The sequence below is a fragment of the Idiotropiscis lumnitzeri genome, unplaced genomic scaffold (assembly GCF_059441095.1).
Source record: "Idiotropiscis lumnitzeri isolate Australia: NSW breed Sydney's pygmy pipehorse unplaced genomic scaffold, RoL_Ilum_1.0 HiC_scaffold_268, whole genome shotgun sequence".
NCBI lineage: Eukaryota > Metazoa > Chordata > Actinopteri > Syngnathiformes > Syngnathidae > Idiotropiscis > Idiotropiscis lumnitzeri.
Genome location: NW_028283806.1, coordinates 55001 through 77036, shown reverse-complemented (window position 1 = coordinate 77036; position 22036 = coordinate 55001).

Genomic DNA, 22036 nt, shown 5'->3' with positions numbered 1-22036 from the left:
GCCGGAGCCGCCCGCACGCCCGCGACCGCAACACGCACTCGGAGGCGGCGTCTTCTGACAGACGCCGGTAGGGTTTGAGAAACATGCTTTTTCGGGAAGGACCGCTCGGCTGACGCGGGCCTGGGCTCCCGCACCCCTCTCGTGGCGGGGCACCCGCGAGCGCGGCGGAACTCCCGTGTAGGACATCTCTGGGCCCGTGTGGCCGACGGGCACGCGACAGGGTCGTCTCGGTCTCGCGACGAAAGCGGTTTCGCGCTGGTTGGTGCGCTAGAGGTCGATCCGCAGGCCGAAGGAACCGTCCACCCGAACACCCCGGCGCGAGGCCGGGGCCGGCAGGGGCCCTCCGATGGCGGGTCATGCTTGCCAATCGGTCAGTGGTTGGTGTGGTGCAGTACATGTCAGGGTGTGGGTGCGAGATGGGCCGGGAGGACCGCTCCTCCTGCGTCGGACCCCGAGTCATAGGAAGTGCCGTTTTGTCACAACCCCAGGGGTGGGGTGGGTAACGGTAGGGAAGTGCCGGCCAACGCGCAGAGGTCGACCCGCAGGCCGAAGGAACCGTCCACCCGAACACCCCGGCGCGAGGCCGGGGCCGGCAGGGGCCCTCCGATGGCGGGTCATGATTGCCAATCGGTCAGTGGTTATGTGTGTGCTGCGGTGCCGGCCAACGCTCAGAGGTCGACCCGCAGGCCGAAGGAACCGTCCACCCGAACACCCCGGCGCGAGGCCGGGGCCGGCAGGGGCCCTCCGATGGCGGGTCATGATTGCCAATCGGTCAGTGGTTGTGTGTGTGCTGCGGTGCCGGCCAACGCTCAGAGGTCGACCCGCAGGCCGAAGGAACCGTCCACCCGAACACCCCGGCGCGAGGCCGGGGCCGGCAGGGGCCCTCCGATGGCGGGTCATGATTGCCAATCGGTCAGTGGTTATGTGTGTGCTGCGGTGCTGCGGTGCCGGCCAACGCTCAGAGGTCGACCCGCAGGCCGAAGGAACCGTCCACCCGAACACCCCGGCGCGAGGCCGGGGCCGGCAGGGGCCCTCCGATGGCGGGTCATGATTGCCAATCGGTCAGTGGTTGTGTGTGTTGCGGTGGGGCCGGGAGGACCGCTCCTCCTGCGTCGGTCCCCGGGTCATGGGAAGTGCCGTGTGGCGGTGGTGGGGCCGGGAGGACCGCTCCTCCTGCGTCGGACCCGAGTCATAGGAAGTGCCGTGTGGCGGGGCCGGGAGGACCGCTCCTCCTGCGTCGGACCCGAGTCATAGGAAGTGCCGTGTGGCGGGGCCGGGAGGACCGCTCCTCCTGCGTCGGACCCGAGTCATAGGAAGTGCCGTGTGGCGGGGCCGGGAGGACCGCTCCTCCTGCGTCGGACCCGAGTCATAGGAAGTGCCGTGTTGCGCTGGTGGGGCCGTGCCCGCCAACAGCCTTCAGTGGTCGGATACCACGTTTGCAAGCTCCCCGCTGGAATGGGGACTTAGAAGAAATGAGGGGAAAATTCCCCCGGAGCTCCGTGCCTGAGGGCGGGCTGTGAGCCGCGCCGCGTCCGCCAACAGCCTTCCATGGTCGGACACCATTGTTCGCAAGTTGCCCGCTGGAATGGGCACATAGAAGAAATTTCGAGGATAACATCCACCAGAGCGCCAGGGCGGCCGTTATTGCAGTATGCGTCCGCCTGGCAGCTCTCTTCCGCGGGAACCATTGGGCAATTTCTTTCACGGAGGTGGACATAGAAGAATTTTTGTTTCTAAAAACGTGGTTCCTAAAAATGTGCCCCAGGTGTTTTGGAAAACCCGGGTAAACCTGGGAAGTAGGCAAATGACCCTCTGACTAGGGGGAAAAACGTTTGCCTACTGCAGCGCCCCTAATGCAATTCGGCGGAACTGCAACGCCCCTGGTCGCCTAAACGCTACCCCTGGTCGCCTAAACCTCACCCCTGGTCGCCTAAACCTCACCCCTGGTCGCCTAAACCTCACCCCTGGTCGCCTAAAAGTCACCCCTGGTCGCCTAAATTGTCAACCCCTGGTCACCTAAATTGTCAACCCCTGGTCGCCTAAAGGGGACTTAGAAGAAATGAGGGGGCAAATTCCCCCGGAGCTCCGTGCCTGAGGGCGGGCTGTGAGCCGCGCCGCGTCCGCCAACAGCCTTCAGTGGTCGGATACAATGTTTGAAAGGTCCCCGCTGGAAAGGGGACTTAGAAGAAATGAGGCAAATTTCCCCGGAGCTCCGTGCCTGAGGGCGGGCTGTGAGCCGCGCCGCGTCCGCCAACAGCCTTCAGTGGTCGGATACAATGTTTGAAAGTTCCCCGCTGGAAAGGGGACTTAGAAGAAATGAGGCAAATTTCCCCGGAGCTCCGTGCCTGAGGGCGGGCTGTGAGCCGCGCCGCGTCCGCCAACAGCCTTCCTTTGGTCGGATACAATGTTTGAAAGGTCCCCGCTGGAAAGGGGACTTAGAAGAAATGAGGCAAATTTCCCCGGAGCTCCGTGCCTGAGGGCGGGCTGTGAGCCGCGCCGCGCCCGCCAACAGCCTTCAGTGGTCGGATACAATGTTTGAAAGGTCCCCGCTGGAAAGGGGACTTAGAAGAAATGAGGCAAATTTCCCCGGAGCTCCGTGCCTGAGGGCGGGCTGTGAGCATCGCCGCGCCCGCCAACAGCCTTCAGTGGTCGGATACAATGTTTGAAAGTTCCCCGCTGGAAAGGGGACTTAGAAGAAATGAGGCAAATTTCCCCGGAGCTCCGTGCCTGAGGGCGGGCTGTGAGCCGCGCCGCGCCCGCCAACAGCCTTCCACGGTCGGATACAATGTTTCAAAGTTCCCCGCTGGAAAGGGGACTTAGAAGAATTGAGTAAAATTCACCCGGAGCTCCGTGCCCGAGGGCCGGCTATGAGCCGCGCCGTGCCCGCCAACAGCCTTCCACGGTCGGATACAATGTTTCAAAGTTCCCCGCTGGAAAGGGGACTTAGAAGAAATTTGTAAAAATTCATCCGGAGCTCCGTGCCCGAGGGCCGGCTATGAGCCGCGCCGTGCCCGCCAACAGCCTTCCACGGTCGGATACAATGTTTCAAAGTTCCCCGCTGGAAAGGGGACTTAGAAGAAATTTGTAAAAATTCACCCGGAGCTCCGTGCCCGAGGGCCGGCTATGAGCCGCGCCGTGCCCGCCAACAGCCTTCCACGGTCGGATACAATGTTTCAAAGTTCCCCGCTGGAAAGGGGACTTAGAAGAAATTTGTAAAATTCACCCGGAGCTCCGTGCCTGAGGGCCGGCTATGAGCCGCGCCGTGCCCGCCAACAGCCTTCCACGGTCGGATACAATGTTTCAAAGTTCCCCGCTGGAAAGGGGACTTAGAAGAAATTTGTAAAAATTCACCCGGAGCTCCGTGCCCGAGGGCCGGCTATGAGCCGCGCCGTGCCCGCCAACAGCCTTCCACGGTCGGATACAATGTTTCAAAGTTCCCCGCTGGAAAGGGGACTTAGAAGAAATTTGTAAAATTCACCCGGAGCTCCGTGCCTGAGGGCCGGCTATGAGCCGCGCCGTGCCCGCCAACAGCCTTCCACGGTCGGATACAATGTTTCAAAGTTCCCCGCTGGAAAGGGGACTTAGAAGAAATTTGTAAAAATTCACCCGGAGCTCCGTGCCCGAGGGCCGGCTATGAGCCGCGCCGCGCCCGCCAACAGCCTTCCACGGTCGGATACAATGTTTCAAAGTTCCCCGCTGGAAAGGGGACTTAGAAGAAATTTGTGAAAATTCACCCGGAGCTCCGTGCCTGAGGGCCGGCTATGAGCCGCGCCGTGCCCGCCAACAGCCTTCCACGGTCGGATACAATGTTTCAAAGTTCCCCGCTGGAAAGGGGACTTAGAAGAAATTTGTGAAAATTCACCCGGAGCTCCGTGCCCGAGGGCCGGCTATGAGCCGCGCCGTGCCCGCCAACAGCCTTCCACGGTCGGATACAATGTTTCAAAGTTCCCCGCTGGAAAGGGGACTTAGAAGAAATTTGTGAAAATTCACCCGGAGCTCCGTGCCCGAGGGCCGGCTATGAGCCGCGCCGTGCCCGCCAACAGCCTTCCACGGTCGGATACAATGTTTCAAAGTTCCCCGCTGGAAAGGGGACTTAGAAGAATTGAGTAAAATTCACCCGGAGCTCCGTGCCTGAGGGCCGGCTATGAGCCGCGCCGCGCCCGCCAACAGCCTTCCACGGTCGGATACAATGTTTCAAAGTTCCCCGCTGGAAAGGGGACTTAGAAGAAATTTGTGAAAATTCACCCGGAGCTCCGTGCCCGAGGGCCGGCTATGAGCCGCGCCGCGCCCGCCAACAGCTTTCCACGGTCGGATACAATGTTTCAAAGTTCCCCGCTGGAAAGGGGACTTAGAAGAAATTTGTGAAAATTCACCCGGAGCTCCGTGCCCGAGGGCCGGCTATGAGCCGCGCCGTGCCCGCCAACAGCCTTCCACGGTCGGATACAATGTTTCAAAGTTCCCCGCTGGAAAGAGGACTTAGAAGAAATTTGTGAAAATTCACCCGGAGCTCCGTGCCCGAGGGCCGGCTATGAGCCGCGCCGTGCCCGCCAACAGCCTTCCACGGTCGGATACAATGTTTCAAAGTTCCCCGCTGGAAAGGGGACTTAGAAGAAATTTGTGAAAATTCACCCGGAGCTCCGTGCCCGAGGGCCGGCTATGAGCCGCGCCGCGCCCGCCAACAGCCTTCCACGGTCGGATACAATGTTTCAAAGTTCCCCGCTGGAAAGGGGACTTAGAAGAAATTAGGCAACTTTCCCCGGAGCTCCATGCCTGAGTGCGGGCTGTTTGCCGCGCCGTGCCCGCCAACAGCCTTCAGTGGTCGGATACAATGTTTCAAAGTTCCCCGCTGGAAAGGGGACTTAGAAGAAATTATGAATATTTTTGTTTCTAAAAACGTGATCCCTGAAAATGTGCCCCAGGTGTTTTGGAAAACCCGGGTAAACCTGGGAAGTAGGCAAATGACCCTCTGACTAGGGGGGAAGAACGTTTGCCTACTGCAGCGCCCCTAATGCAATTCGGCGGAACTGCAACGCCCCTGGTCGCCTAAACGCTACCCCTGGTCGCCTAAAAGCTACCCCTGGTCGCCTAAAAGCTACCCCTGGTCGCCTAAAAGCTACCCCTGGTCGCCTAAACGCTACCCCTGGTCGCCTAAACGCTACCCCTGGTCGCCTAAACGCTTCCCCTGGTCACCTAAACGCTACCCCTGGTCGCCTAAACGCTACCCCTGGTCGCCTAACTGACCCCTCGTGTGTGGGGATCAACGTTTGCCTACTAGGGCGTCCTCCGGCGGCCTCTCGGCAGTACTGCAGGCCCATTTTAGCCGAGCCCATTGAAATGAATGGGGGAATTTTATACGTTTTTGCCTTTTTTTTCCCCCCTCGTTCTTTTTGTATTTATTCATTTATTTCAACTTTTACCGACTCAACCGCCCTCCGGCGTGCCCTCGGCGGTCCCGCAAGCCCAATTCGGCCGAGCCCATTGAAATGAATGGGGGAATTTTATACGTTTTTGCCTTTTTTCCCCCCCCCTCGTTCTTTTTGTATTTATTCATTTATTTCAACTTTTACCGACTCAACCGCCCTCCGGCGTGCCCTCGGCGGTCCCGCAAGCCCAATTCGGCCGAGCCCATTGAAATGAATGGGGGAATTTTATACGTTTTTGCCTTTTTTTCTCCCCCCCTCGTCCTTTTTGTATTTATTCATTTATTTCAACTTTTACCGACTCAACCGCCCTCCGGCGTGCCCTCGGCGGTCCCGCAAGCCCAATTCGGCCGAGCCCATTGAAATGAATGGGGGAATTTTATACGTTTTTGCCTTATTTCCCCCCCCCTCGTCCTTTTTGTATTTATTCATTTATTTCAACTTTTACCGACTCAACCGCCCTCCGGCGTGCCCTCGGCGGTCCCGCAAGCCCAATTCGGCCGAGCCCATTGAAATGAATGGGGGAATTTTATACGTTTTTGCCTTTTTTTTCCCCCCCTCGTCCTTTTTGTATTTATTCATTTATTTCAACTTTTACCGACTCAACCGCCCTCCGGCGTGCCCTCGGCGGTCCCGCAAGCCCAATTCGGCCGAGCCCATTGAAATGAATGGGGGAATTTTATACGTTTTTGCCTTATTTCCCCCCCCCTCGTCCTTTTTGTATTTATTCATTTATTTCAACTTTTACCGACTCAACCGCCCTCCGGCGTGCCCTCGGCGGTCCCGCAAGCCCAATTCGGCCGAGCCCATTGAAATGAATGGGGGAATTTTATACGTTTTTGCCTTATTTCCCCCCCCCCTCGTCCTTTTTGTATTTATTCATTTATTTCAACTTTTACCGACTCAACCGCCCTCCGGCGTGCCCTCGGCGGTCCCGCAAGCCCAATTCGGCCGAGCCCATTGAAATGAATGGGGGAATTTTATACGTTTTTGCCTTTTTTTTTCCCCCCTCGTCCTTTTTGTATTTATTCATTTATTTCAACTTTTACCGACTCAACCGCCCTCCGGCGTGCCCTCGGCGGTCCCGCAAGCCCAATTCGGCCGAGCCCATTGAAATGAATGGGGGAATTTTATACGTTTTTGCCTTTTTCCCCCCCCCCCTCGTTCTTTTTGTATTTATTCATTTATTTCAACTTTTACCGACTCAACCGCCCTCCGGCGTGCCCTCGGCGGTCCCGCAAGCCCAATTCGGCCGAGCCCATTGAAATGAATGGGGGAATTTTATACGTTTTTGCCTTTTTCCCCCCCCCCTCGTTCTTTTTGTATTTATTCATTTATTTCAACTTTTACCGACTCAACCGCCCTCCGGCGTGCCCTCGGCGGTCCCGCAAGCCCAATTCGGCCGAGCCCATTGAAATGAATGGGGGAATTTTATACGTTTTTGCCTTTTTTTCCCCCCCCCTCGTCCTTTTTGTATTTATTCATTTATTTCAACTTTTACCGACTCAACCGCCCTCCGGCGTGCCCTCGGCGGTCCCGCAAGCCCAATTCGGCCGAGCCCATTGAAATGAATGGGGGAATTTTATACGTTTTTGCCTTTTTTTTTCCCCCCTCGTCCTTTTTGTATTTATTTACTTATTTCAACCTTTACCGACTTAGGGGCCGCTTTGCACCGCCTGTGCCCGGGGAAGGTGCTCCTATTCGGGCCAAGTGTGACACACGCCCGCCCTCCTCCTCCGGAGCTTCCATTAGGGTAGACTTAGGGGCCGCTTGGCACCGCCTGTGCCCGGGGAAGGTGCTCATATTCGGCTTCACTGTCAGGCAGCATGCACTCCTCCTCCGGAGCTTCCATTTGGGCAAACTTAGGGGCCGCTTGGCACCGCCCGTGCCCGGGGAAGGTGCTCCTATTCGGGCCAAGTGTGACACACGCCCGCACTCCTCCTCCGGAGCTTCCATTTGGGCAAACTTAGGGGCCGCTTGGCACCGTCTGTGCCCGGGGAAGGTGCTCATATTCGGCTTCACTGTCAGGCAGCATGCACTCCTCCTCCGGAGCTTCCATTTGGGCAAACTTAGGGGCCGCTTGGCACCGCCTGTGCCCGGGGAAGGTGCTCATATTCGGCTTCACTGTCACACAGCGTGCACTCCTCCTCCGGAGCTTCCATTTGGGCAAACTTAGGGGCCGCTTGGCACCGTCTGTGCCCGGGGAAGGTGCTCATATTCGGGCCAAGTGTGACACACGCCCGCACTCCTCCTCCGGAGCTTCCATGAGGGTAGACTTAGGGGCCGCTTGGCACCGTCTGTGCCCGGGGAAGGTGCTCATATTCGGGCCAAGTGTGACACACGCCCGCACTCCTCCTCCGGAGCTTCCATAAGGGCAAACTTAGGGGCCGCTTGGCACCGTCTGTGCCCGGGGAAGGTGCTCCTATTCGGCTTCACTGTCACACAGCATGCACTCCTCCTCCGGAGCTTCCATAAGGGCAAACTTAGGGGCCGCTTGGCACCGTCTGTGCCCGGGGAAGGTGCTCCTATTCGGCTTCACTGTCACACAGCATGCACTCCTCCTCCGGAGCTTCCATAAGGGCAAACTTAGGGGCCGCTTGGCACCGTCTGTGCCCGGGGAAGGTGCTCCTATTCGGCTTCACTGTCACACAGCATGCACTCCTCCTCCGGAGCTTCCATGAGGGTAGACTTAGGGGCCGCTTGGCACCGCCTGTGCCCGGGGAAGGTGCTCATATTCGGCTTCACTGTCCGGAGCTTCCATTAGGGCAAACTTAGGGGCCACTTGGCACCGCCTGTGCCCGGGGAAGGTGCTCCTCTCCGGGCTAAGTGTGACACACGCCCGCACTCCTCCTCCGGAGCTTCCATTAGGGCAAACTTAGGGGCCGCTTGGCACCGCCTGTGCCCGGGGAAGGTGCTCATATTCGGCTTCACTGTCAGGCAGCATGCACTCCTCCTCCGGAGCTTCCATTTGGGCAAACTTAGGGGCCGCTTGGCACCGTCTGTGCCCGGGGAAGGTGCTCCTATTCGGGCCAAGTGTGACACACGCCCGCACTCCTCCTCCGGAGCTTCCATTAGGGCAAACTTAGGGGCCGCTTGGCACCGCCTGTGCACGGGGAAGGTGCTCCTATTCGGCTTCACTGTCACACAGCATGCACTCCTCCTCCGGAGCTTCCATAAGGGCAAACTTAGGGGCCGCTTGGCACCGTCTGTGCCCGGGGAAGGTGCTCCTATTCGGGCCAAGTGTGACACACGCCCGCACTCCTCCTCCGGAGCTTCCATAAGGGTAGACTTAGGGGCCGCTTGGCACCGTCTGTGCCCGGGGAAGGTGCTCCTATTCGGCTTCACTGTCACACAGCATGCACTCCTCCTCCGGAGCTTCCATAAGGGCAAACTTAGGGGCCGCTTGGCACCGTCTGTGCCCGGGGAAGGTGCTCCTATTCGGCTTCACTGTCAGGCAGCATGCACTCCTCCTCCGGAGCTTCCATAAGGGTAGACTTAGGGGCCGCTTGGCACGGCCTGTGCCCGGGGAAGGTCCTCATATTCGGGCCAAGTGTGACACACGCCCGCCCTCCTCCTCCGGAGTTTCCATGAGGGTAAACTTAGGGGCCGCTTGGCACCGCCTGTGCCCGGGGAAGGTGCTCATATTCGGGCCAAGTGTGACACACGCCCGCACTCCTCCTCCGGAGCTTCCATTTGGGCAAACTTAGGGGCCGCTTGGCACCGCCTGTGCCCGGGGAAGGTGCTCATATTCGGCTTCACTGTCAGGCAGCATGCACTCCTCCTCCGGAGCTTCCATTTGGGCAAACTTAGGGGCCGCTTGGCACCGCCTGTGCCCGGGGAAGGTGCTCATATTCGGCTTCACTGTCAGGCAGCATGCACTCCTCCTCCGGAGCTTCCATTAGGGCAAACTTAGGGGCCGCTTGGCACCGTCTGTGCCCGGGGAAGGTGCTCCTATTCGGCTTCACTGTCATGCAGCATGCACTCCTCCTCCGGAGCTTCCATTTGGGCAAACTTAGGGGCCGCTTGGCACCGTCTGTGCCCGGGGAAGGTGCTCATATTCGGCTTCACTGTCAGGCAGCATGCACTCCTCCTCCGGAGCTTCCATTTGGGCAAACTTAGGGGCCGCTTGGCACCGCCTGTGCCCGGGGAAGGTGCTCATATTCGGCTTCACTGTCACACAGCGTGCACTCCTCCTCCGGAGCTTCCATTTGGGCAAACTTAGGGGCCGCTTGGCACCGTCTGTGCCCGGGGAAGGTGCTCATATTCGGGCCAAGTGTGACACACGCCCGCACTCCTCCTCCGGAGCTTCCATGAGGGTAGACTTAGGGGCCGCTTGGCACCGTCTGTGCCCGGGGAAGGTGCTCATATTCGGGCCAAGTGTGACACACGCCCGCACTCCTCCTCCGGAGCTTCCATAAGGGCAAACTTAGGGGCCGCTTGGCACCGTCTGTGCCCGGGGAAGGTGCTCCTATTCGGCTTCACTGTCACACAGCATGCACTCCTCCTCCGGAGCTTCCATAAGGGCAAACTTAGGGGCCGCTTGGCACCGTCTGTGCCCGGGGAAGGTGCTCCTATTCGGCTTCACTGTCACACAGCATGCACTCCTCCTCCGGAGCTTCCATAAGGGCAAACTTAGGGGCCGCTTGGCACCGTCTGTGCCCGGGGAAGGTGCTCCTATTCGGCTTCACTGTCACACAGCATGCACTCCTCCTCCGGAGCTTCCATGAGGGTAGACTTAGGGGCCGCTTGGCACCGCCTGTGCCCGGGGAAGGTGCTCATATTCGGCTTCACTGTCCGGAGCTTCCATTAGGGCAAACTTAGGGGCCACTTGGCACCGCCTGTGCCCGGGGAAGGTGCTCCTCTCCGGGCTAAGTGTGACACACGCCCGCACTCCTCCTCCGGAGCTTCCATTAGGGCAAACTTAGGGGCCGCTTGGCACCGCCTGTGCCCGGGGAAGGTGCTCATATTCGGCTTCACTGTCAGGCAGCATGCACTCCTCCTCCGGAGCTTCCATTTGGGCAAACTTAGGGGCCGCTTGGCACCGTCTGTGCCCGGGGAAGGTGCTCCTATTCGGGCCAAGTGTGACACACGCCCGCACTCCTCCTCCGGAGCTTCCATTAGGGCAAACTTAGGGGCCGCTTGGCACCGCCTGTGCACGGGGAAGGTGCTCCTATTCGGCTTCACTGTCACACAGCATGCACTCCTCCTCCGGAGCTTCCATAAGGGCAAACTTAGGGGCCGCTTGGCACCGTCTGTGCCCGGGGAAGGTGCTCCTATTCGGGCCAAGTGTGACACACGCCCGCACTCCTCCTCCGGAGCTTCCATAAGGGTAGACTTAGGGGCCGCTTGGCACCGTCTGTGCCCGGGGAAGGTGCTCCTATTCGGCTTCACTGTCACACAGCGTGCACTCCTCCTCCGGAGCTTCCATAAGGGCAAACTTAGGGGCCGCTTGGCACCGTCTGTGCCCGGGGAAGGTGCTCCTATTCGGCTTCACTGTCAGGCAGCATGCACTCCTCCTCCGGAGCTTCCATAAGGGTAGACTTAGGGGCCGCTTGGCACGGCCTGTGCCCGGGGAAGGTCCTCATATTCGGGCCAAGTGTGACACACGCCCGCCCTCCTCCTCCGGAGTTTCCATGAGGGTAAACTTAGGGGCCGCTTGGCACCGCCTGTGCCCGGGGAAGGTGCTCATATTCGGGCCAAGTGTGACACACGCCCGCACTCCTCCTCCGGAGCTTCCATTTGGGCAAACTTAGGGGCCGCTTGGCACCGCCTGTGCCCGGGGAAGGTGCTCATATTCGGCTTCACTGTCAGGCAGCATGCACTCCTCCTCCGGAGCTTCCATTTGGGCAAACTTAGGGGCCGCTTGGCACCGCCTGTGCCCGGGGAAGGTGCTCATATTCGGCTTCACTGTCAGGCAGCATGCACTCCTCCTCCGGAGCTTCCATTAGGGCAAACTTAGGGGCCGCTTGGCACCGTCTGTGCCCGGGGAAGGTGCTCCTATTCGGCTTCACTGTCATGCAGCATGCACTCCTCCTCCGGAGCTTCCATTTGGGCAAACTTAGGGGCCGCTTGGCACCGTCTGTGCCCGGGGAAGGTGCTCATATTCGGCTTCACTGTCAGGCAGCATGCACTCCTCCTCCGGAGCTTCCATTTGGGCAAACTTAGGGGCCGCTTGGCACCGCCTGTGCCCGGGGAAGGTGCTCATATTCGGCTTCACTGTCACACAGCGTGCACTCCTCCTCCGGAGCTTCCATTTGGGCAAACTTAGGGGCCGCTTGGCACCGTCTGTGCCCGGGGAAGGTGCTCATATTCGGGCCAAGTGTGACACACGCCCGCACTCCTCCTCCGGAGCTTCCATGAGGGTAGACTTAGGGGCCGCTTGGCACCGTCTGTGCCCGGGGAAGGTGCTCATATTCGGGCCAAGTGTGACACACGCCCGCACTCCTCCTCCGGAGCTTCCATAAGGGCAAACTTAGGGGCCGCTTGGCACCGTCTGTGCCCGGGGAAGGTGCTCCTATTCGGCTTCACTGTCACACAGCATGCACTCCTCCTCCGGAGCTTCCATAAGGGCAAACTTAGGGGCCGCTTGGCACCGTCTGTGCCCGGGGAAGGTGCTCCTATTCGGCTTCACTGTCACACAGCATGCACTCCTCCTCCGGAGCTTCCATAAGGGCAAACTTAGGGGCCGCTTGGCACCGTCTGTGCCCGGGGAAGGTGCTCCTATTCGGCTTCACTGTCACACAGCATGCACTCCTCCTCCGGAGCTTCCATGAGGGTAGACTTAGGGGCCACTTGGCACCGCCTGTGCCCGGGGAAGGTGCTCATATTCGGCTTCACTGTCCGGAGCTTCCATTAGGGCAAACTTAGGGGCCACTTGGCACCGCCTGTGCCCGGGGAAGGTGCTCCTCTCCGGGCTAAGTGTGACACACGCCCGCACTCCTCCTCCGGAGCTTCCATTAGGGCAAACTTAGGGGCCGCTTGGCACCGCCTGTGCCCGGGGAAGGTGCTCATATTCGGCTTCACTGTCAGGCAGCATGCACTCCTCCTCCGGAGCTTCCATTTGGGCAAACTTAGGGGCCGCTTGGCACCGTCTGTGCCCGGGGAAGGTGCTCCTATTCGGGCCAAGTGTGACACACGCCCGCACTCCTCCTCCGGAGCTTCCATTAGGGCAAACTTAGGGGCCGCTTGGCACCGCCTGTGCACGGGGAAGGTGCTCCTATTCGGCTTCACTGTCACACAGCATGCACTCCTCCTCCGGAGCTTCCATAAGGGCAAACTTAGGGGCCGCTTGGCACCGCCTGTGCCCGGGGAAGGTGCTCCTATTCGGGCCATGTGTGACACACGCCCGCACTCCTCCTCCGGAGCTTCCATGAGGGCAAACTTAGGGGCCGCTTGGCACCGTCTGTGCCCGGGGAAGGTGCTCATATTCGGCTTCACTGTCAGGCAGCATGCACTCCTCCTCCGGAGCTTCCATTTGGGCAAACTTAGGGGCCGCTTGGCACCGCCTGTGCCCGGGGAAGGTGCTCATATTCGGCTTCACTGTCACACAGCGTGCACTCCTCCTCCGGAGCTTCCATTTGGGCAAACTTAGGGGCCGCTTGGCACCGTCTGTGCCCGGGGAAGGTGCTCATATTCGGGCCAAGTGTGACACACGCCCGCACTCCTCCTCCGGAGCTTCCATGAGGGTAGACTTAGGGGCCGCTTGGCACCGTCTGTGCCCGGGGAAGGTGCTCATATTCGGGCCAAGTGTGACACACGCCCGCACTCCTCCTCCGGAGCTTCCATAAGGGCAAACTTAGGGGCCGCTTGGCACCGTCTGTGCCCGGGGAAGGTGCTCCTATTCGGCTTCACTGTCAGGCAGCATGCACTCCTCCTCCGGAGCTTCCATAAGGGTAGACTTAGGGGCCGCTTGGCACGGCCTGTGCCCGGGGAAGGTCCTCATATTCGGGCCAAGTGTGACACACGCCCGCCCTCCTCCTCCGGAGTTTCCATGAGGGTAAACTTAGGGGCCGCTTGGCACCGCCTGTGCCCGGGGAAGGTGCTCATATTCGGGCCAAGTGTGACACACGCCCGCACTCCTCCTCCGGAGCTTCCATTTGGGCAAACTTAGGGGCCGCTTGGCACCGCCTGTGCCCGGGGAAGGTGCTCATATTCGGCTTCACTGTCAGGCAGCATGCACTCCTCCTCCGGAGCTTCCATTTGGGCAAACTTAGGGGCCGCTTGGCACCGCCTGTGCCCGGGGAAGGTGCTCATATTCGGCTTCACTGTCAGGCAGCATGCACTCCTCCTCCGGAGCTTCCATTAGGGCAAACTTAGGGGCCGCTTGGCACCGTCTGTGCCCGGGGAAGGTGCTCCTATTCGGCTTCACTGTCATGCAGCATGCACTCCTCCTCCGGAGCTTCCATTTGGGCAAACTTAGGGGCCGCTTGGCACCGTCTGTGCCCGGGGAAGGTGCTCATATTCGGCTTCACTGTCAGGCAGCATGCACTCCTCCTCCGGAGCTTCCATTTGGGCAAACTTAGGGGCCGCTTGGCACCGCCTGTGCCCGGGGAAGGTGCTCATATTCGGCTTCACTGTCACACAGCGTGCACTCCTCCTCCGGAGCTTCCATTTGGGCAAACTTAGGGGCCGCTTGGCACCGTCTGTGCCCGGGGAAGGTGCTCATATTCGGGCCAAGTGTGACACACGCCCGCACTCCTCCTCCGGAGCTTCCATGAGGGTAGACTTAGGGGCCGCTTGGCACCGTCTGTGCCCGGGGAAGGTGCTCATATTCGGGCCAAGTGTGACACACGCCCGCACTCCTCCTCCGGAGCTTCCATAAGGGCAAACTTAGGGGCCGCTTGGCACCGTCTGTGCCCGGGGAAGGTGCTCCTATTCGGCTTCACTGTCACACAGCATGCACTCCTCCTCCGGAGCTTCCATAAGGGCAAACTTAGGGGCCGCTTGGCACCGTCTGTGCCCGGGGAAGGTGCTCCTATTCGGCTTCACTGTCACACAGCATGCACTCCTCCTCCGGAGCTTCCATAAGGGCAAACTTAGGGGCCGCTTGGCACCGTCTGTGCCCGGGGAAGGTGCTCCTATTCGGCTTCACTGTCACACAGCATGCACTCCTCCTCCGGAGCTTCCATGAGGGTAGACTTAGGGGCCACTTGGCACCGCCTGTGCCCGGGGAAGGTGCTCATATTCGGCTTCACTGTCCGGAGCTTCCATTAGGGCAAACTTAGGGGCCACTTGGCACCGCCTGTGCCCGGGGAAGGTGCTCCTCTCCGGGCTAAGTGTGACACACGCCCGCACTCCTCCTCCGGAGCTTCCATTAGGGCAAACTTAGGGGCCGCTTGGCACCGCCTGTGCCCGGGGAAGGTGCTCATATTCGGCTTCACTGTCAGGCAGCATGCACTCCTCCTCCGGAGCTTCCATTTGGGCAAACTTAGGGGCCGCTTGGCACCGTCTGTGCCCGGGGAAGGTGCTCCTATTCGGGCCAAGTGTGACACACGCCCGCACTCCTCCTCCGGAGCTTCCATTAGGGCAAACTTAGGGGCCGCTTGGCACCGCCTGTGCACGGGGAAGGTGCTCCTATTCGGCTTCACTGTCACACAGCATGCACTCCTCCTCCGGAGCTTCCATAAGGGCAAACTTAGGGGCCGCTTGGCACCGTCTGTGCCCGGGGAAGGTGCTCCTATTCGGGCCAAGTGTGACACACGCCCGCACTCCTCCTCCGGAGCTTCCATAAGGGTAGACTTAGGGGCCGCTTGGCACCGCCTGTGCCCGGGGAAGGTGCTCATATTCGGCTTCACTGTCACACAGCGTGCACTCCTCCTCCGGAGCTTCCATTTGGGCAAACTTAGGGGCCGCTTGGCACCGTCTGTGCCCGGGGAAGGTGCTCATATTCGGGCCAAGTGTGACACACGCCCGCACTCCTCCTCCGGAGCTTCCATGAGGGTAGACTTAGGGGCCGCTTGGCACCGCCTGTGCCCGGGGAAGGTGCTCATAGTCGGCTTCACTGTCAGGCAGCATGCACTCCTCCTCCGGAGCTTCCATTTGGGCAAACTTAGGGGCCGCTTGGCACCGTCTGTGCCCGGGGAAGGTGCTCATATTCGGGCCAAGTGTGACACACGCCCGCACTCCTCCTCCGGAGCTTCCATTTGGGCAAACTTAGGGGCCGCTTGGCACCGCCTGTGCCCGGGGAAGGTGCTCATATTCGGGCCAAGTGTGACACACGCCCGCACTCCTCCTCCGGAGCTTCCATTTGGGCAAACTTAGGGGCCGCTTGGCACCGCCTGTGCCCGGGGAAGGTGCTCATATTCGGGCCAAGTGTGACACACGCCCGCACTCCTCCTCCGGAGCTTCCATAAGGGCAAACTTAGGGGCCGCTTGGCACCGTCTGTGCCCGGGGAAGGTGCTCCTCTCCGGGCTAAGTGTGACACACGCCCGCACTCCTCCCCCGGAGCTTCCATTAGGGCAAACTTAGGGGCCGCTTGGCACCGCCTGTGCCCGGGGAAGGTGCTCATATTCGGCTTCACTGTCAGGCAGCATGCACTCATCCTCCGGAGCTTCCATAAGGGCAAACTTAGGGGCCACTTGGCACCGCCTGTGCCCGGGGAAGGTGCTCCTCTCCGGGCTAAGTGTGACACACGCCCGCACTCCTCCCCCGGAGCTTCCATTAGGGCAAACTTAGGGGCCGCTTGGCACCGCCTGTGCCCGGGGAAGGTGCTCATATTCGGCTTCACTGTCAGGCAGCATGCACTCCTCCTCCGGAGCTTCCATTTGGGCAAACTTAGGGGCCGCTTGGCACCGCCTGTGCCCGGGGAAGGTGCTCCTATTCGGGCCATGTGTGACACACGCCCGCACTCCTCCTCCGGAGCTTCCATGAGGGCAAACTTAGGGGCCGCTTGGCACCGTCTGTGCCCGGGGAAGGTGCTCATATTCGGCTTCACTGTCAGGCAGCATGCACTCCTCCTCCGGAGCTTCCATTTGGGCAAACTTAGGGGCCGCTTGGCACCGCCTGTGCCCGGGGAAGGTGCTCATATTCGGCTTCACTGTCACACAGCGTGCACTCCTCCTCCGGAGCTTCCATTTGGGCAAACTTAGGGGCCGCTTGGCACCGTCTGTGCCCGGGGAAGGTGCTCATATTCGGGCCAAGTGTGACACACGCCCGCACTCCTCCTCCGGAGCTTCCATGAGGGTAGACTTAGGGGCCGCTTGGCACCGTCTGTGCCCGGGGAAGGTGCTCATATTCGGGCCAAGTGTGACACACGCCCGCACTCCTCCTCCGGAGCTTCCATAAGGGCAAACTTAGGGGCCGCTTGGCACCGTCTGTGCCCGGGGAAGGTGCTCCTATTCGGCTTCACTGTCAGGCAGCATGCACTCCTCCTCCGGAGCTTCCATAAGGGTAGACTTAGGGGCCGCTTGGCACGGCCTGTGCCCGGGGAAGGTCCTCATATTCGGGCCAAGTGTGACACACGCCCGCCCTCCTCCTCCGGAGTTTCCATGAGGGTAAACTTAGGGGCCGCTTGGCACCGCCTGTGCCCGGGGAAGGTGCTCATATTCGGGCCAAGTGTGACACACGCCCGCACTCCTCCTCCGGAGCTTCCATTTGGGCAAACTTAGGGGCCGCTTGGCACCGCCTGTGCCCGGGGAAGGTGCTCATATTCGGCTTCACTGTCAGGCAGCATGCACTCCTCCTCCGGAGCTTCCATTTGGGCAAACTTAGGGGCCGCTTGGCACCGTCTGTGCCCGGGGAAGGTGCTCCTATTCGGCTTCACTGTCATGCAGCATGCACTCCTCCTCCGGAGCTTCCATTTGGGCAAACTTAGGGGCCGCTTGGCACCGTCTGTGCCCGGGGAAGGTGCTCATATTCGGCTTCACTGTCAGGCAGCATGCACTCCTCCTCCGGAGCTTCCATTTGGGCAAACTTAGGGGCCGCTTGGCACCGTCTGTGCCCGGGGAAGGTGCTCCTATTCGGGCCAAGTGTGACACACGCCCGCACTCCTCCTCCGGAGCTTCCATTAGGGCAAACTTAGGGGCCGCTTGGCACCGCCTGTGCACGGGGAAGGTGCTCCTATTCGGCTTCACTGTCACACAGCATGCACTCCTCCTCCGGAGCTTCCATAAGGGCAAACTTAGGGGCCGCTTGGCACCGTCTGTGCCCGGGGAAGGTGCTCCTATTCGGGCCAAGTGTGACACACGCCCGCACTCCTCCTCCGGAGCTTCCATAAGGGTAGACTTAGGGGCCGCTTGGCACCGTCTGTGCCCGGGGAAGGTGCTCCTATTCGGCTTCACTGTCACACAGCATGCACTCCTCCTCCGGAGCTTCCATAAGGGCAAACTTAGGGGCCGCTTGGCACCGTCTGTGCCCGGGGAAGGTGCTCCTATTCGGCTTCACTGTCAGGCAGCATGCACTCCTCCTCCGGAGCTTCCATAAGGGTAGACTTAGGGGCCGCTTGGCACGGCCTGTGCCCGGGGAAGGTCCTCATATTCGGGCCAAGTGTGACACACGCCCGCCCTCCTCCTCCGGAGTTTCCATGAGGGTAAACTTAGGGGCCGCTTGGCACCGCCTGTGCCCGGGGAAGGTGCTCATATTCGGGCCAAGTGTGACACACGCCCGCACTCCTCCTCCGGAGCTTCCATTTGGGCAAACTTAGGGGCCGCTTGGCACCGCCTGTGCCCGGGGAAGGTGCTCATATTCGGCTTCACTGTCAGGCAGCATGCACTCCTCCTCCGGAGCTTCCATTTGGGCAAACTTAGGGGCCGCTTGGCACCGCCTGTGCCCGGGGAAGGTGCTCATATTCGGCTTCACTGTCAGGCAGCATGCACTCCTCCTCCGGAGCTTCCATTAGGGCAAACTTAGGGGCCGCTTGGCACCGTCTGTGCCCGGGGAAGGTGCTCCTATTCGGCTTCACTGTCATGCAGCATGCACTCCTCCTCCGGAGCTTCCATTTGGGCAAACTTAGGGGCCGCTTGGCACCGTCTGTGCCCGGGGAAGGTGCTCATATTCGGCTTCACTGTCAGGCAGCATGCACTCCTCCTCCGGAGCTTCCATTTGGGCAAACTTAGGGGCCGCTTGGCACCGCCTGTGCCCGGGGAAGGTGCTCATATTCGGCTTCACTGTCACACAGCGTGCACTCCTCCTCCGGAGCTTCCATTTGGGCAAACTTAGGGGCCGCTTGGCACCGTCTGTGCCCGGGGAAGGTGCTCATATTCGGGCCAAGTGTGACACACGCCCGCACTCCTCCTCCGGAGCTTCCATGAGGGTAGACTTAGGGGCCGCTTGGCACCGTCTGTGCCCGGGGAAGGTGCTCATATTCGGGCCAAGTGTGACACACGCCCGCACTCCTCCTCCGGAGCTTCCATAAGGGCAAACTTAGGGGCCGCTTGGCACCGTCTGTGCCCGGGGAAGGTGCTCCTATTCGGCTTCACTGTCACACAGCATGCACTCCTCCTCCGGAGCTTCCATAAGGGCAAACTTAGGGGCCGCTTGGCACCGTCTGTGCCCGGGGAAGGTGCTCCTATTCGGCTTCACTGTCACACAGCATGCACTCCTCCTCCGGAGCTTCCATAAGGGCAAACTTAGGGGCCGCTTGGCACCGTCTGTGCCCGGGGAAGGTGCTCCTATTCGGCTTCACTGTCACACAGCATGCACTCCTCCTCCGGAGCTTCCATGAGGGTAGACTTAGGGGCCACTTGGCACCGCCTGTGCCCGGGGAAGGTGCTCATATTCGGCTTCACTGTCCGGAGCTTCCATTAGGGCAAACTTAGGGGCCACTTGGCACCGCCTGTGCCCGGGGAAGGTGCTCCTCTCCGGGCTAAGTGTGACACACGCCCGCACTCCTCCTCCGGAGCTTCCATTAGGGCAAACTTAGGGGCCGCTTGGCACCGCCTGTGCCCGGGGAAGGTGCTCATATTCGGCTTCACTGTCAGGCAGCATGCACTCCTCCTCCGGAGCTTCCATTTGGGCAAACTTAGGGGCCGCTTGGCACCGTCTGTGCCCGGGGAAGGTGCTCCTATTCGGGCCAAGTGTGACACACGCCCGCACTCCTCCTCCGGAGCTTCCATTAGGGCAAACTTAGGGGCCGCTTGGCACCGCCTGTGCACGGGGAAGGTGCTCCTATTCGGCTTCACTGTCACACAGCATGCACTCCTCCTCCGGAGCTTCCATAAGGGCAAACTTAGGGGCCGCTTGGCACCGTCTGTGCCCGGGGAAGGTGCTCCTATTCGGGCCAAGTGTGACACACGCCCGCACTCCTCCTCCGGAGCTTCCATAAGGGTAGACTTAGGGGCCGCTTGGCACCGCCTGTGCCCGGGGAAGGTGCTCATATTCGGCTTCACTGTCACACAGCGTGCACTCCTCCTCCGGAGCTTCCATTTGGGCAAACTTAGGGGCCGCTTGGCACCGTCTGTGCCCGGGGAAGGTGCTCATATTCGGGCCAAGTGTGACACACGCCCGCACTCCTCCTCCGGAGCTTCCATGAGGGTAGACTTAGGGGCCGCTTGGCACCGCCTGTGCCCGGGGAAGGTGCTCATAGTCGGCTTCACTGTCAGGCAGCATGCACTCCTCCTCCGGAGCTTCCATTTGGGCAAACTTAGGGGCCGCTTGGCACCGTCTGTGCCCGGGGAAGGTGCTCATATTCGGGCCAAGTGTGACACACGCCCGCACTCCTCCTCCGGAGCTTCCATTTGGGCAAACTTAGGGGCCGCTTGGCACCGCCTGTGCCCGGGGAAGGTGCTCATATTCGGGCCAAGTGTGACACACGCCCGCACTCCTCCTCCGGAGCTTCCATTTGGGCAAACTTAGGGGCCGCTTGGCACCGCCTGTGCCCGGGGAAGGTGCTCATATTCGGGCCAAGTGTGACACACGCCCGCACTCCTCCTCCGGAGCTTCCATAAGGGCAAACTTAGGGGCCGCTTGGCACCGTCTGTGCCCGGGGAAGGTGCTCCTCTCCGGGCTAAGTGTGACACACGCCCGCACTCCTCCCCCGGAGCTTCCATTAGGGCAAACTTAGGGGCCGCTTGGCACCGCCTGTGCCCGGGGAAGGTGCTCATATTCGGCTTCACTGTCAGGCAGCATGCACTCATCCTCCGGAGCTTCCATAAGGGCAAACTTAGGGGCCACTTGGCACCGCCTGTGCCCGGGGAAGGTGCTCCTCTCCGGGCTAAGTGTGACACACGCCCGCACTCCTCCCCCGGAGCTTCCATTAGGGCAAACTTAGGGGCCGCTTGGCACCGCCTGTGCCCGGGGAAGGTGCTCATATTCGGCTTCACTGTCAGGCAGCATGCACTCCTCCTCCGGAGCTTCCATTTGGGCAAACTTAGGGGCCGCTTGGCACCGCCCGTGCCCGGGGAAGGTGCTCCTATTCGGGCCAAGTGTGACACACGCCCGCACTCCTCCTCCGGAGCTTCCATTTGGGCAAACTTAGGGGCCGCTTGGCACCGCCTGTGCCCGGGGAAGGTGCTCATATTCGGCTTCACTGTCACACAGCATGCACTCCTCCTCCGGAGCTTCCATAAGGGCAAACTTAGGGGCCGCTTGGCACCGCCTGTGCCCGGGGAAGGTGCTCATATTCGGCTTCACTGTCACACAGCGTGCACTCCTCCTCCGGAGCTTCCATTTGGGCAAACTTAGGGGCCGCTTGGCACCGTCTGTGCCCGGGGAAGGTGCTCATATTCGGGCCAAGTGTGACACACGCCCGCACTCCTCCTCCGGAGCTTCCATTTGGGCAAACTTAGGGGCCGCTTGGCACCGCCTGTGCCCGGGGAAGGTGCTCCTATTCGGGCCAAGTGTGACACACGCCCGCCCTCCTCCTCCGGAGCTTCCATGAGGGTAAACTTAGGGGCCGCTTGGCACCGCCCGTGCCCGGGGAAGGTGCTCATATTCGGGCTAAGTGTGACAGACGCCGGCCTATTACCCCCGGAGCGATGGAGCTGGGGGCGCTCGCTCCCCGCCCGTGCCCGGGGAAGGTGCTCCTCTCCGGCCTAAGTGTGGCAGACGCCGGCCTATTACCCCCAGAGCGATGGAGCTGGGGGGCGCTCGCTCCCCGCCCGTGCCCGGGGAAGGTGCTCCTCTCCGGGCTAAGTGTGGCAGACGCCGGCCTATTACCCCCGGGGCGATGGAGCTGGGGGGCGCTCGCTCCCTGCCTGTGCCCGGGGAAGGTGCTCATCTCCGGGCTAAGTGTGGCAGACGCCGGCCTATTACCCCCGGAGCGATGGAGCTGGGGGGCGCTCGCTCCCTGCCTGTGCCCGGGGAAGGTGCTCATCTCCGGGCTAAGTGTGGCAGACGCCGGCCTATTACCCCCGGAGCGATGGAGCTGGGGGGCGCTCGCTCCCTGCCTGTGCCCGGGGAAGGTGCTCATCTCCGGGCTAAGTGTGGCAGACGCCGGCCTATTACCCCCGGAGCGATGGAGCTGGGGGGCGCTCGCTCCCTGCCTGTGCCCGGGGAAGGTGCTCATCTCCAGCCCCAGGTCGCCTAACCCCCTTACCCCTGGTCACCTAAACCCCTTACCCCTGGTCGCCTAAACGTCTCACCCCTGGTCGCCTAAACCCCTTACCCCTGGTCACCTAAACCCCTTACCCCTGGTCGCCTAAGTGGCCCACCCCTGGTCACCTAAACGGCCCACCCCTGG